This window comes from Lolium perenne, chromosome 1 (genome assembly GCF_019359855.2).
Source record: "Lolium perenne isolate Kyuss_39 chromosome 1, Kyuss_2.0, whole genome shotgun sequence".
NCBI lineage: Eukaryota > Viridiplantae > Streptophyta > Magnoliopsida > Poales > Poaceae > Lolium > Lolium perenne.
This window is the reverse complement of record NC_067244.2, coordinates 41656667-41668615: the sequence shown is the minus strand read 5'-3', so window position 1 is coordinate 41668615 and position 11949 is coordinate 41656667.

Below are 11949 nucleotides of genomic sequence, written 5' to 3'. Positions count from 1 at the left end.
TCAGGAGCAATCAAAATTAGCTCTCTCCAAGGCAATGCTACGCAAGTGGTGAATGGACAAAGACTCAAGCATTATATCTCGGGTGATTCTTATAATGTTGATGTTGATATTATTCAAGTGGAAACACCGGAGGCCTACATCAAAGGGCAAATTGACAGTCTGCCAGAACTCGACTTCGAATAGGTAAAAGTACTGGTAATGAAAAGTACGCAATTTACTTTCCGAACTATATTTTTGCTGTTCTTGGAAAATATGAGAAATTACGAGTTCGAAACGGAGTGGAAAGGACGCACGAGGGGGTGCCACCATAGGGCGGCGCGGCCTGACCTGGGCCCGCGCCGGCCTATGGTTTGGCCGCCTCGTCGCCCCTTTCCGACTCTGGTTCGATCTGGTGGTGTGCGGTTGACGAGAAATATTTTGCTATATACTCCCCTGCACCCTCGGAGGTCCGTATATCGTTTTCTCGACGTGTTTTGTTTCGAGTTGTTTCTGCCAGGATTTGCTTCGGATCTAGAGCCATCATGTCTTCGTCGGAAACTCCGAAGGGCAGCTCCAGCAAGGATGTTGGCAACTTGTACATGGAGGAGCTGAGGATGCACCCCAAGGAGTTGCTGCTCGTTGAAGGAGAACTGCAGGTCAAGGATGTCCAGGGTCCTAAAGGAGAAGGAAGCCTGGAAGATAGGATGGAGAAGCTAGAACAAGAGGTTTTCAAATACAAGAAGATGGCCGAGCGTGAGGTGGATATTTTCCACAGGATTGTGTCTGAACTCATTGCTGAACATGAGAAGGAAACTACAAAGCTTTGGAGCGATATCCTCTCACTTCACGACACCACCAACAAGCTCCAAGCACAACTCTATGATTTTCGTAATCAGAATCGTGAGTATGAAAACAGGTTTAAATACATAAGCCGTGCTGCTAGTTTCAGGATCCCCGAGACCAAGATGTCGTTTCTTGATGGAGAGCCTCTTCCTTGGAAGTTTGATGACGGGAGTTCATCACCACCATCACCGCAGGAGTAATTCATCATCGGTATTGGCATCCCCTTGGTTTGTTCCAAGCTTGGGGGAGTGCCGCGGTATCACATTATCACTACCTTTTACTTTTATTGTCAAGTAGTATCATATCATGAGTAGGGAAGTTATCATATAAGATGGGTTGCGTTTGGAAGTATCTCTCCTTTATTTGGTCATCTATGTATCCCTTGGTGTGAGTTATCGTTATGGAATATTAATGAGAAGTCTTATTATTTACATATTGCACATCCTATTTTAGTTTGCAATCTCTATTATATGATTCACCTTGTTGTTAGTATTGGTATCACTTTGGGAGCATTGAATAAATCTATTTGGTTTTGGCAAACTTAGCATTGGTCAATAGCAACAACACTTTGAGGTTTAAATAGAAAAGAGAAATACATGTAGATGTTTCATTGTCTTTCTTGTTAGCTCATAGCTTACTATTCTGAAGTTAAAATTGTTTGTGCTTACAAGGAAGATGCATGATTGTTTCTATCATATGTATGTTTGTTTGTTTCCCTCGACTCTTATGCTTGCTAATTAACCTTGCTAGCCAAAGACCTGTACTGAGAGGGAATACTTCTCGTGCATCCAAACCTTAACCCAAACCTATGCCATTTGTGTCCACCATACCTACCTACTACATGGTATTTTCTGCCATTCCAAGTAAATACTTCATGTGCTACCTTTAAACAATTCAAAACTTAGTATCTCTTATTTGTGTCAATGTTTCATAGCTCATGAGGAAGTATGTGGTGTTTTATCTTTCAATCTTGTTGGGCAACTTCCACCAATGGACTAGTGGCTTCACCCGCTTATCCAATAATTTTGCAAAAAGAGCTGGCAATTGGATTCCCAGTCCCAAATTGATTAAACTAAATAGACACTCCTCCATGGTATGTGATTGATGGACGGCACCCGAAGGATTCGGTTAGCCATGGCTTGTGTAAGCAAAGGTTGGGGGGAGTGTCATCATCATAATAAAGCTAAAATAAAAAGGCACTCCTTCATGGTATGAGATTGTTGGCAGGCACCCGAGGATTCGGTTAGCCATGGTTTGTGAAAGAAAGGTTGGAAGGAGTGCCACACAAAATGAAAATAATATGGGAGCCGCTCTTAGGAGGTTGTCCGGCAAGGGGTTAGAGTATCAGCTACCAGTCGTTGACAACAACAAACACCTCTCAAAATTTTACTTTTATTCTCTTTATATGATTGCAAAAATTGAAAAAGCTCTAGCACATGATTTAATCCCTGCTTCCCTCTGCGAAGGGCCTGTCTTTTACTTTATGTTGAGTCAGTAAACCTATTTCCCTCCATCTCAAGCAAGCATTTGAGTAGTTGTGATCAAACCATTATATTGTGATTTGCTACATCATGTATTTTATTCTTCTTTGTTTAGTACAAGTTTTATCTGAATGAATATAGCTTTGCAAGTTATCACTGATCATGAGAAAACCATTATGATTGAGTATGCAAGTTGTGCCTTATAAACTTTAACATGGGAGCGCTGCTCAATGAGATATAATCTGTTAATTGTTCTCTGACCAAGAACGAAGTTTGCCATCACCAATCATGATTTCTCATGCACCTTTACTTGTGATTACCTTATACTTGTTTCAATATGAGTTATAAGAGATTGTTTACTATAATGTCCTGTGTGAATGAATATGATGCTTCTTGTCCGTATTTTATTTATCGACTCTTCACTCCATAAACATGTGGTCATGTCTATCGAGCTCAGTTTCGCTTGGGGACAAGCGAAGTCTAAGCTTGGGGGGAGTTGATACGTCCAATTTGCATCACTATTTTATATCATAATTTGCTGTTATTCATTGATATATTTCATATTGGGACACAATACTTATGTTATTTCATCTATTTTGCATGTTTCATCATTATTGGAGGATCGAACACCGGAGCCAGGATTCTGCTGGAAAAAGCACCGTCAGAATGCAATATTTCGGAAGATCAACTCTGGAAGGAAATTATACCAAAAATCCTATTTTTCAAGATGACGAAGGAAGCCAGAAGGAGGAGCCAGGGTGGGCCCACACCCTAGGGCGGCGCGGCCCAGGCCCTGGCCGCGCCGGCCTATGGTCTGGGGGCCCACGACCCTTTTCGCCTCCTTTTCTTCGCCAAACCCTTCGTCCCGAAGACCTAAGCCACAGAGGGTACCTCGCGAAGAGTTACAGCCGCCTCTGCGGGGCGGAGAACACCAGAGAGAAAGAGCTCTCCGGCGGGCAGGAACTCCGGGAAATTCCCTCCGGGAGGGGGAAATCGACGCCATCGACACCGTCATCGAGCTGGACATCATCTCCATCACCATCATCATCATCTCCACCATCATCACCGCCGTCTCCACCGCTGGACACCGCCACCGCCGTAGCAATTTGGGTTTGATCTTGATTGTTTGATAGGGGAAACTCTCCCGGTATCGATTTCTACTTGTTGTTGATGCTATTGAGTGAAACCATTGAACCAAGTTTATGTTCAGATTGTTATTCATCATCATATCACCTCTGATCATGTTCCGTATGATGTCTCGTGAGTAGTTCGTTTAGTTCTTGAGGACATGGGTGAAGTCTAAATGTTAGTAGTGAATTATGGTTGAGTAATATTCAATGGTGTGATATTTAAGTTGTGGTGTTATTCTTCTAGTGGTGTCATGTGAACGTCGACTACATGACACTTCACCATTTATGGGCCTAGGGGAATGCATCTTGTACTCGTTTGCCAATTGCGGGGTTGCCGGAGTGACAGAAACCTAAACCCCCGTTGGTATATCGATGCAGGAGGGATCGCAGGATCTCAGAGTTTAAGGCTGTGGTTAGATTTAATTCTTAATTACTTTCTTGTAGTTGCGGATGCTTGCAAGGGGTATAATCACAAGTATGTATTAGTCCTAGGAAGGGCGGTACATTAGCATAGGTTCACCCACACAACACTTATCACAACAATGAAGATTATTTGGCCGTATGTAGCGAAAGCACTAGACTAAAATCCCGTGTGTCCTCGAGAACGTTTGGTCATTATAAGTAAACAAACCGGCTTGTCCTTTGTGCTAAAAAGGATTGGGCCACTCGCTGCAATTATTACTCTCGCACTTTACATACTCGTACTTTATTCAACTGTTACATCAAACCCCCCTGAATACTTGTCTGTGAGCATTTACAGTGAATCCTTCATCGAAACTGCTTGTCAACACCTTCTGCTCCTCGTTGGGATCGACATTCTTACTTATCGAAGATACTACGATACACCCCCTATACTTGTGGGTCATCATGAACCTTCATCTTGTCTTTAAAATCTTCAGAATTCGTCACTTCCTTACACGAATACCTTTACCCTCTAGACCTATAACATCAAGTAAGAGCTTGATATTGCAACATGCATTTGCATATCAAAGTGAAACTTCATGTATGGAGCTAGTCAATCAATGAAGATTCAAGAAAATCCAAGAAAATCCAGCTTTGTGCTTATAATACACATCCTTATATGCCTGAATATAATTGTTGGGTAAGACATCCCTAAACATCAGGTTCAGATGTTTAGTATATAACACCACATAAGATAGGTTTAGGTCGTGATACTTAGCACGAATACGTGAATTTCTACTATTTGTCTCAACATTTATCTCAATTGCACATTTGCAATGAGACAACTTGAAACAAAATGGCCTGGGATAGTTGAAGTTAACCTAGTTTTCTTTGGAAGTACTAACAAAATAGTATACCCTATATATGTGCTATTGAAGACTACTTCCTATAATACAATTAGTTCTAACATGTCTACTCTAAACACATGTTTGTTTAGAATATACCACCTATAACTCTAGGATTTCTCTATGTGACATGCTCTAAATAAGCCTTCTTTAACTTAAGGACTATGGTTCTAACATTCTTGACACAGTTTCTAGGATTTTAAGGCATAAGCTTTCGAACTATTCCCTAAATCCTACTCCTTATCATACTTCTGTTATCGTACTTATGATGTTCTACTCCATCATACCATGATTCTCCAGTGAATCATATATGAGTACCTAGTTTATTATTGAAAATAGACTCATGTAACTCATATCACTCTTCCTTACCTCCTATGATTGACTCATCATAGACATATACTACCTTATATAACTTGTCTCCCTTACTTAACATCAGTTATTTGACATTTTTAATGACTCTTAGATAACTATACTTGCATTGGTATACTTCTTCCAATAGGATATCTTCCTTATGGTTGTATCCTCTCTTTGGACTACCATGTGTTGTATACCAACTGTGGTTTACTACACCATTTATCTTAAGCTTCAATGGTGTTCTAATTAGTTGGAATGAAGCCATATAACTAACTAACTTAACCTTATTTAAGAAATATAGATAAGAAAGATTGACTCAAGTGTGTCAGGATTATTCTCAAGTGAATACCCATCTCAAGTCAAAAGAATAGTTGGTTTGACTAAGACATCTTCCTATAGACACTACCAAACCTATAGGTCTCCTTTAAAGGGTTTTAATCCTAGGGTCAAAGCATTTGCTCTGATACCAGCTGTGGTGACCCAGCGTACCACTGCATGGTGTAGTACACAAGTCGTTGACATAACACAAGTGAAACACCGTTCCACTCATATTACATCTCTCAGAGTGGTACAACAGAAACATATGCGAGTCCAAGGTATGTCTATAGAAGTATACACGAACTGTTTACATAAGACCCACACAGCCTCCTACTTTACAGTGAGGTAAAACTTCAAATAAAGCTCCAGAAGAATAACTCGTGGTCTATCTTATTGCTAACTCAAGTTTAAGAGCTACTTGGCTTGCTATAGAATTCTAGCTACTTAGGTGCTAGGATTAGGGAAAGATTCCCTTCTCTTACTAGTCTAAGTTTCCACTCTAGCTGATGCAGAAGTTGACTCCATTGACTTCTTTGATTGGATTCTTCATCTTGTTGCAGTTGACTTCTTTGTCTTCGAGTTCCACGGTAGTTTCTCCTTCGGTGCCATGATCTAAGAAGGGGGTTCAAATGGGATAGAATGAGTACGAGCGTACTCAGCAAGTTCATATTAGGAAATATGTGTATCATGCACTAGCTACAGCCATAGACCAGAAAGTCATAGGCCAATGCAAGTTTTTGTAATCATTTCTTCAAAAGGTTTATTTTATTCTGAAAACTATGCCCGTCAGTCTTCACAGGTTGACTAGAACTTCGTGGAGTTCCTTTCCTGCCGCGTTCGCAGTTCCCTTCCCGGAACAAGGAGTGACAGCCACAATTTGATACACTCTGCAGAGGTGCGTTACTTTTCCCACAAGAGATCTCACCCTTTTTGCCATCCGCAGGGACTTGCCCCCGTTCACACTTCCTTTGGTGTGAGGCCAGGTATAAAGATCCAAGCCCACACCGCCTTCTCCGCAACTGCAAACCCACCCTTTTGTCCAACCGTACACCTCCAGTAGACTTCCCCCGATAATACGGCTTTACTCATGGTGTACTCCGGACAATCCCTCATAGATCGTAGAGCTTATCATCACTAATGGATGGGGATTTAAAAGGCTATCCCAACCTATTGCGGCAGTGCCTCCAGCACCCCACTGGCTATCCGATCCGTTGGCGTGCAGAAGGGAAAAGATACGGCTGGCTTCCCCAGAGCCATTATAGATCTCATGGTCAACGCGGTTTGTACGGCGCTAGAATCACTGGACGGCATTGGTAATTAATCCTAGGGTGATATAACCCATTGCAATGGAACCTCCACCATATCAACACATACCATGGTTCCATTGCCCACCACATAGTCATATTCATAATTGTAAAATAATACTTTGCTTTTCAATGCATGAGTGATAAGTATAGTACTTTGCATATAGTTTGATACAAATAATCAAATGACATGAGCAAGCGATGAACTTGCCTTTCTTGACTGCAAGATTATGCAGGCAAAAGCTTCGATACGTGAGAACTCCAAATGCTGAAATACCATCATCGTCCGGTAAGGACAATGTTTAAAGAACTGGCAAAGATGCTATAATGCATAGTATGAGATGCAATCGTCCCGAGCGTAATCTAACCTCGTTGATTTAGGATGTATGAGTTGTAAAGATTTCTTTAGGGTTTGTTGCACTTTTAGGATGGTTCTCAAACAAGGTTCTTATTAGGGTTTGGTTAAATTAACATCATATCCAAGTGATATAAGACATCATAACAATCATACACATCAAAAAGTAGTGGTGGAATAATATACAAGACATTTGTTAATTTTAGGTTCTACAGAACATGGTTGATGATTGCTTATGCTATACTTCAAAAGAATAACTTTTGAAGAACATGTTGTTTAAGAAATAATAAGTATTTCAAATAAGAATTATGGCTTCTATGGTTTGATTGACATTTGTACTTCAAAAGAATAACTTTTGAAGAACAGGTTAAATAAGAATATGAACTACTATATATAGGTGCTATGTAACTCTAGGGTTTACTATTGAGTTCATTTAGTTATACTAATAGAAACTAATTGGGTCCTTAAATAGAATGGTTTTCTATACACCAAGTATTGGTAAAGTTATAACTATGGTTTCCCATATACATCATATCAAAGGATGGTTATTTAAGATGGTTCTATAAATTAGCTATTAGGGTTTACTATGGTTTCACAATTGCTTTACTAAGTAGTATCTAATTGCTTCTAAGCTAAGTGGCTTATCAATTACTAAGTAAGGTTTTAGTTGAATAGGAGCATGTGATGTGAATTGCTACACAAGGTTGGTACTAGGGTTTATCATTATAGTTCTACTAGGGTTTGATGGTTGAGGTTGATTCTAATGGTATTGTATGTAGGAGTGGTGATCAATGGTACTAATCCAATTAACAAGTTAGGGTTTATACCTAGGTGATACTAGTGAATCATATAGGTTTTAATTAAGAACAGGAACATGAAATGTTAAGCTCATGTGTATTGGTTTTATGTTGATGGATCATGATTATGCATTCATTGGTTACTTATCAAAGTTCTACAAGTAAAGTTGAAGTGGCTATGATCACATGGCTTAAATCTTTAGGGTTTTGGAAGTGTAACAATTTTGAGATGATCACATGAAATAATGGAATCAAAGTCTTACTAATTTGAAACTAGGGTTTCTGAATTAAGATCCATCTCCTAAAATTATAATTGGTAATAGAGTTGTGGTTACTAATTACTTTGAATCAAAATTAGTAATGGTTTAACATTTTATTAATTTTCCACAAGAATTAATCATTAGGGTAATTCCTATTTTGGTTTAATTAAGAATCAGGGTTTAATAATTGTTATTAGGGTTTAAAATAATTAACTTGTTAACTAAAGAATGTTTAAGTAAATAATTGTTGAGCTACCAAAATGATATTGGCTTTTAATATTTTCTTGCTTTATTGCTATTTAAAGAAAATGGTAAATGGTAAATTGCAAATTAGGGTTTCTGAATTACCATTAATAATTAAGTTAATGCAAATATGATAAAGAAAATTAATCTTAACATTTTATTTAGTTAACTGAATAGTTAAAATTTAATTTTGAAACTTTACTAATTATTGAATTCAAATTGCATTTTAAATAATTGAAAAAGGCATAATTAATAAGGTTAAAAATAAGTGAATTTTATTTTTACACACATTTTTGTTTTATATTTTATTTGAGTAGAGTTTATTTTTGTGAGCATTTTGATATATTATTTGCATTTTTCTGAGTTGATATGAATTTTGTATGATTTTACAAAGTTTCAGTGATTTTCTGGAATTTATAAATAAGTGGAAATACTAAACCTACCGGTTCACTTTTACCCCTAGACACAGAAAGGTGGGACCAAGTCCAGGTCACCTGCCTCGTTGGCAGCTGACCAAGTCAAAGCAACCAAAGGGTCCCGCCAGACACGTCACCCTCGCCGGCGGCTAAACGTCGGCGACCAGTATACGGCGGCGCTAGCGATTTAGAGATCCCCTGGATGCGCGGATAGGTGTTCTAGAATCCCCACGACATGAGGAACACGATGGTGGTGGCGGAATCAACTATTGGTGCCCGGAACTTCATCGGAGACGGTGACCCGCGGCGGTTTACTCCGGCGAGGAATTGAATCCGATGCTAGGATGGATGACAGAGCAAAATAAAAGGCTCCAGAGGTGCGTATGCTCACCCTGAAGATGATGATGTGCTCGACGAGGACGTTGGTGGTCGGAGACGAGCTCACCGTCGTGAATCCCGGCGATCTGCTGCAAGGGGAAAAGCTGAAATTGACGTCGTCCAGAGCTCCCCTGGATGCGTGCTTGCTCCCGTGTGGACTACGCACCGAGGCGCACCTCCTCGACCATAAATCGTACGCCGGGTGGTCTTAATCGGCGGCTAGCCGGAGAACAGCCGGACATGTGAGTGGTTCCAGTGAGAGATAGAGAGGGCTAGAGAGATAACCGAAGGGCGGCGAAGAACAAGGAGATCACGGTGGTTCTTTAGCTCCTATTTATAGCCTAGGGCGAGGTCCGTATCGGCATTTCACCGGCGGCAATGGCCGGGATGCCCCGCCGACAATGGAGGTCTCTGGGGCGCGAATCTTGGCGAGAAGTGGATGAGACGGACGCGAGAAAATTTGGCGAGGCTCTGAGATGATCTCTGGCGTCCGGGATCATCCCTATCCGCAGAGAGGAGGTGGCAGTGGCTCGCCGTCGCCGTGTCGTCTGCGGAGAAGAAGAAGAACAGAGTGTATCTCTTCGCACGAATTTTGATGCACCCGAAACGGTACGGTGGTCGTGGGTCGATTTGCTTCGTGGGCTGGGCTTCGACTTGGGATGCTGTGTGGGTTGCTGCGGTCTGCCAGGTAAGGTTCTCCCATTTCTCATTTTCTCATTTTCTATTTTCTGTTTTTATTTTCTGTTTTGAATTTGTTATTTGAATTCAAATTTGAATTCTGTTTTGTTTTGCAGGCTCTACAACATTTGAGTATCAATATAACTTGATAACAATGCTCACTGTATAATCTTGTTGTCTAAAAAAATATTTAGTTTAGGTTTAATTAATATCTTGTGAAGCTTAAGTAAAATAGAAATGGTTTAGTTATTTATTTCAATTCCCTTTTTAATTTAGGAACCAGATCTATTTAAATGGTTTGAAATTTACAACATGTGCATAGTGGAACTATTATTAGGTTTAACACTATGTATTGTTTACATGTAAAATAATTATGGTTGAAGTTTTAATTTCAATGGTAAAGAGAATGAGATGAATTCATCATTTTATGTGAAGGATTATTGCTTAGGGTTTAAGAAAATGGTTGAACATTTTATGTTTGTTAATCTTGGTTAGCAAATTTCTAACTTGAATCATTTAAAATGGATCCAAAGCTCATTATGGTTAATTCATTTGTTGAGGTGATGGTTCAAACCAGGATACATTTTCCTATTTGGTTAGCTAAACAAGTACTTGGAATACCAAATAGAATTGGATATTGGTTTTACTCTTCTTACCAAATGGTATTTAGTCCATAAACATATATGGATTGATTTATCACTTGTGATCCATGATTCACAAGTGGGGACATAATATTTTATGTGGATTATTTTATGTGGATTGGATCCTATGGGAAATGGTTTAGGGTTTTGCATAAGCTTCACTAAGTTTAAGTGTAAATAGGCATGAGGTATGGCAGGGTTCTAATTATAATCCAAAGTGATACTTGGATTGAAATTCAAATGTGGTCTAGGGTTTTCCTCCTCACTTAGGTGGAATTATGGTTTCAAGGCAATGCTAAGTTTGTATCAAGTGTTTGGATAGGCAAAGTTTAAATACAATATCATTACTACTCTATACAAGGCATGAGTATTGGTTTGGTTAACTACTAATGAGTTACTTATTATTTCATGAGAGGAATGAGATCTATACATCACTTATATAGGTTTAATTTATCAGTTCAATTTATAAAGTAAAATCATGCAATAGACATGCTCCACTTATTCCTCACTAATCTCTCTTCTTTAATACTTCTCTCAACACACTCACTTAGATTTCTTAGGTTTTATGATCATCACCCAGTTTGTAATGATCAAAGTATTGGCCTCACAATAATTCATTAGTAAATCATGGTTCTCTCTCCAAGATCAAGTATAAGTCCATATACTTGAGTATACCTCTTTAGGTTGAGCTCTTCTGAATAGGTAGGGTTCCTCTAGGGTTTATGATCATTACCAAGTTGTAATGATCACAACACTTGCCTCTATATAATTACTAGAAATACTTTCTTACTAAGTCAATTAGAGTTTAATACTTGACTTATATTTATTAAAACATTGGTTAGTATCAACAATCACCTCCCTTGGACAAGGTTTAAATATTTAGCTAGGTTCTATTGAATGCATAATATAAGCATATGAATAATTCTCTCCTTTCTCTAGGTTTAATGGTAGGAGTTGTAAAATAAGGTTGGAATGATCAAGGTTAATGATGAATGAATATGCAAATTCTTGACTTGGTTCAAGTATTGTGGTTCAAAGATATACCATGTGACTCATGGTAGGAACATTTATTTAGTAGAAAACATGTATAAGATAAGTATAGAACAGTTTCTTAATTAATTGTGTTCCTTTATTTAGGATTGAATAATTATCCATGTGTTGTTGTAAGGAATGGCATGTTGAGATCCTTTATAAGATCTTGTAGTTGAACCTTACTTAAGGTGTTGTTTGTTGTAAAACTAATTCTATTTGATCTAATCCATAGATCAAATCATCTCTACCCAAAATAAAGTTTTAGCAAAGATCACAGTGAAGTTTATAGCGCTTGACTTGATGATCTACTTCAATTCCAGCAAGTCAAGTGAAACTTCAGTTACTGTGACAGGTTTTATTTGAAAGCGTGAAAATTCCCCGGATTTTCTATGCATGAATGCAATGCACACTTTGGTGTTTTCTCATTTTGTTG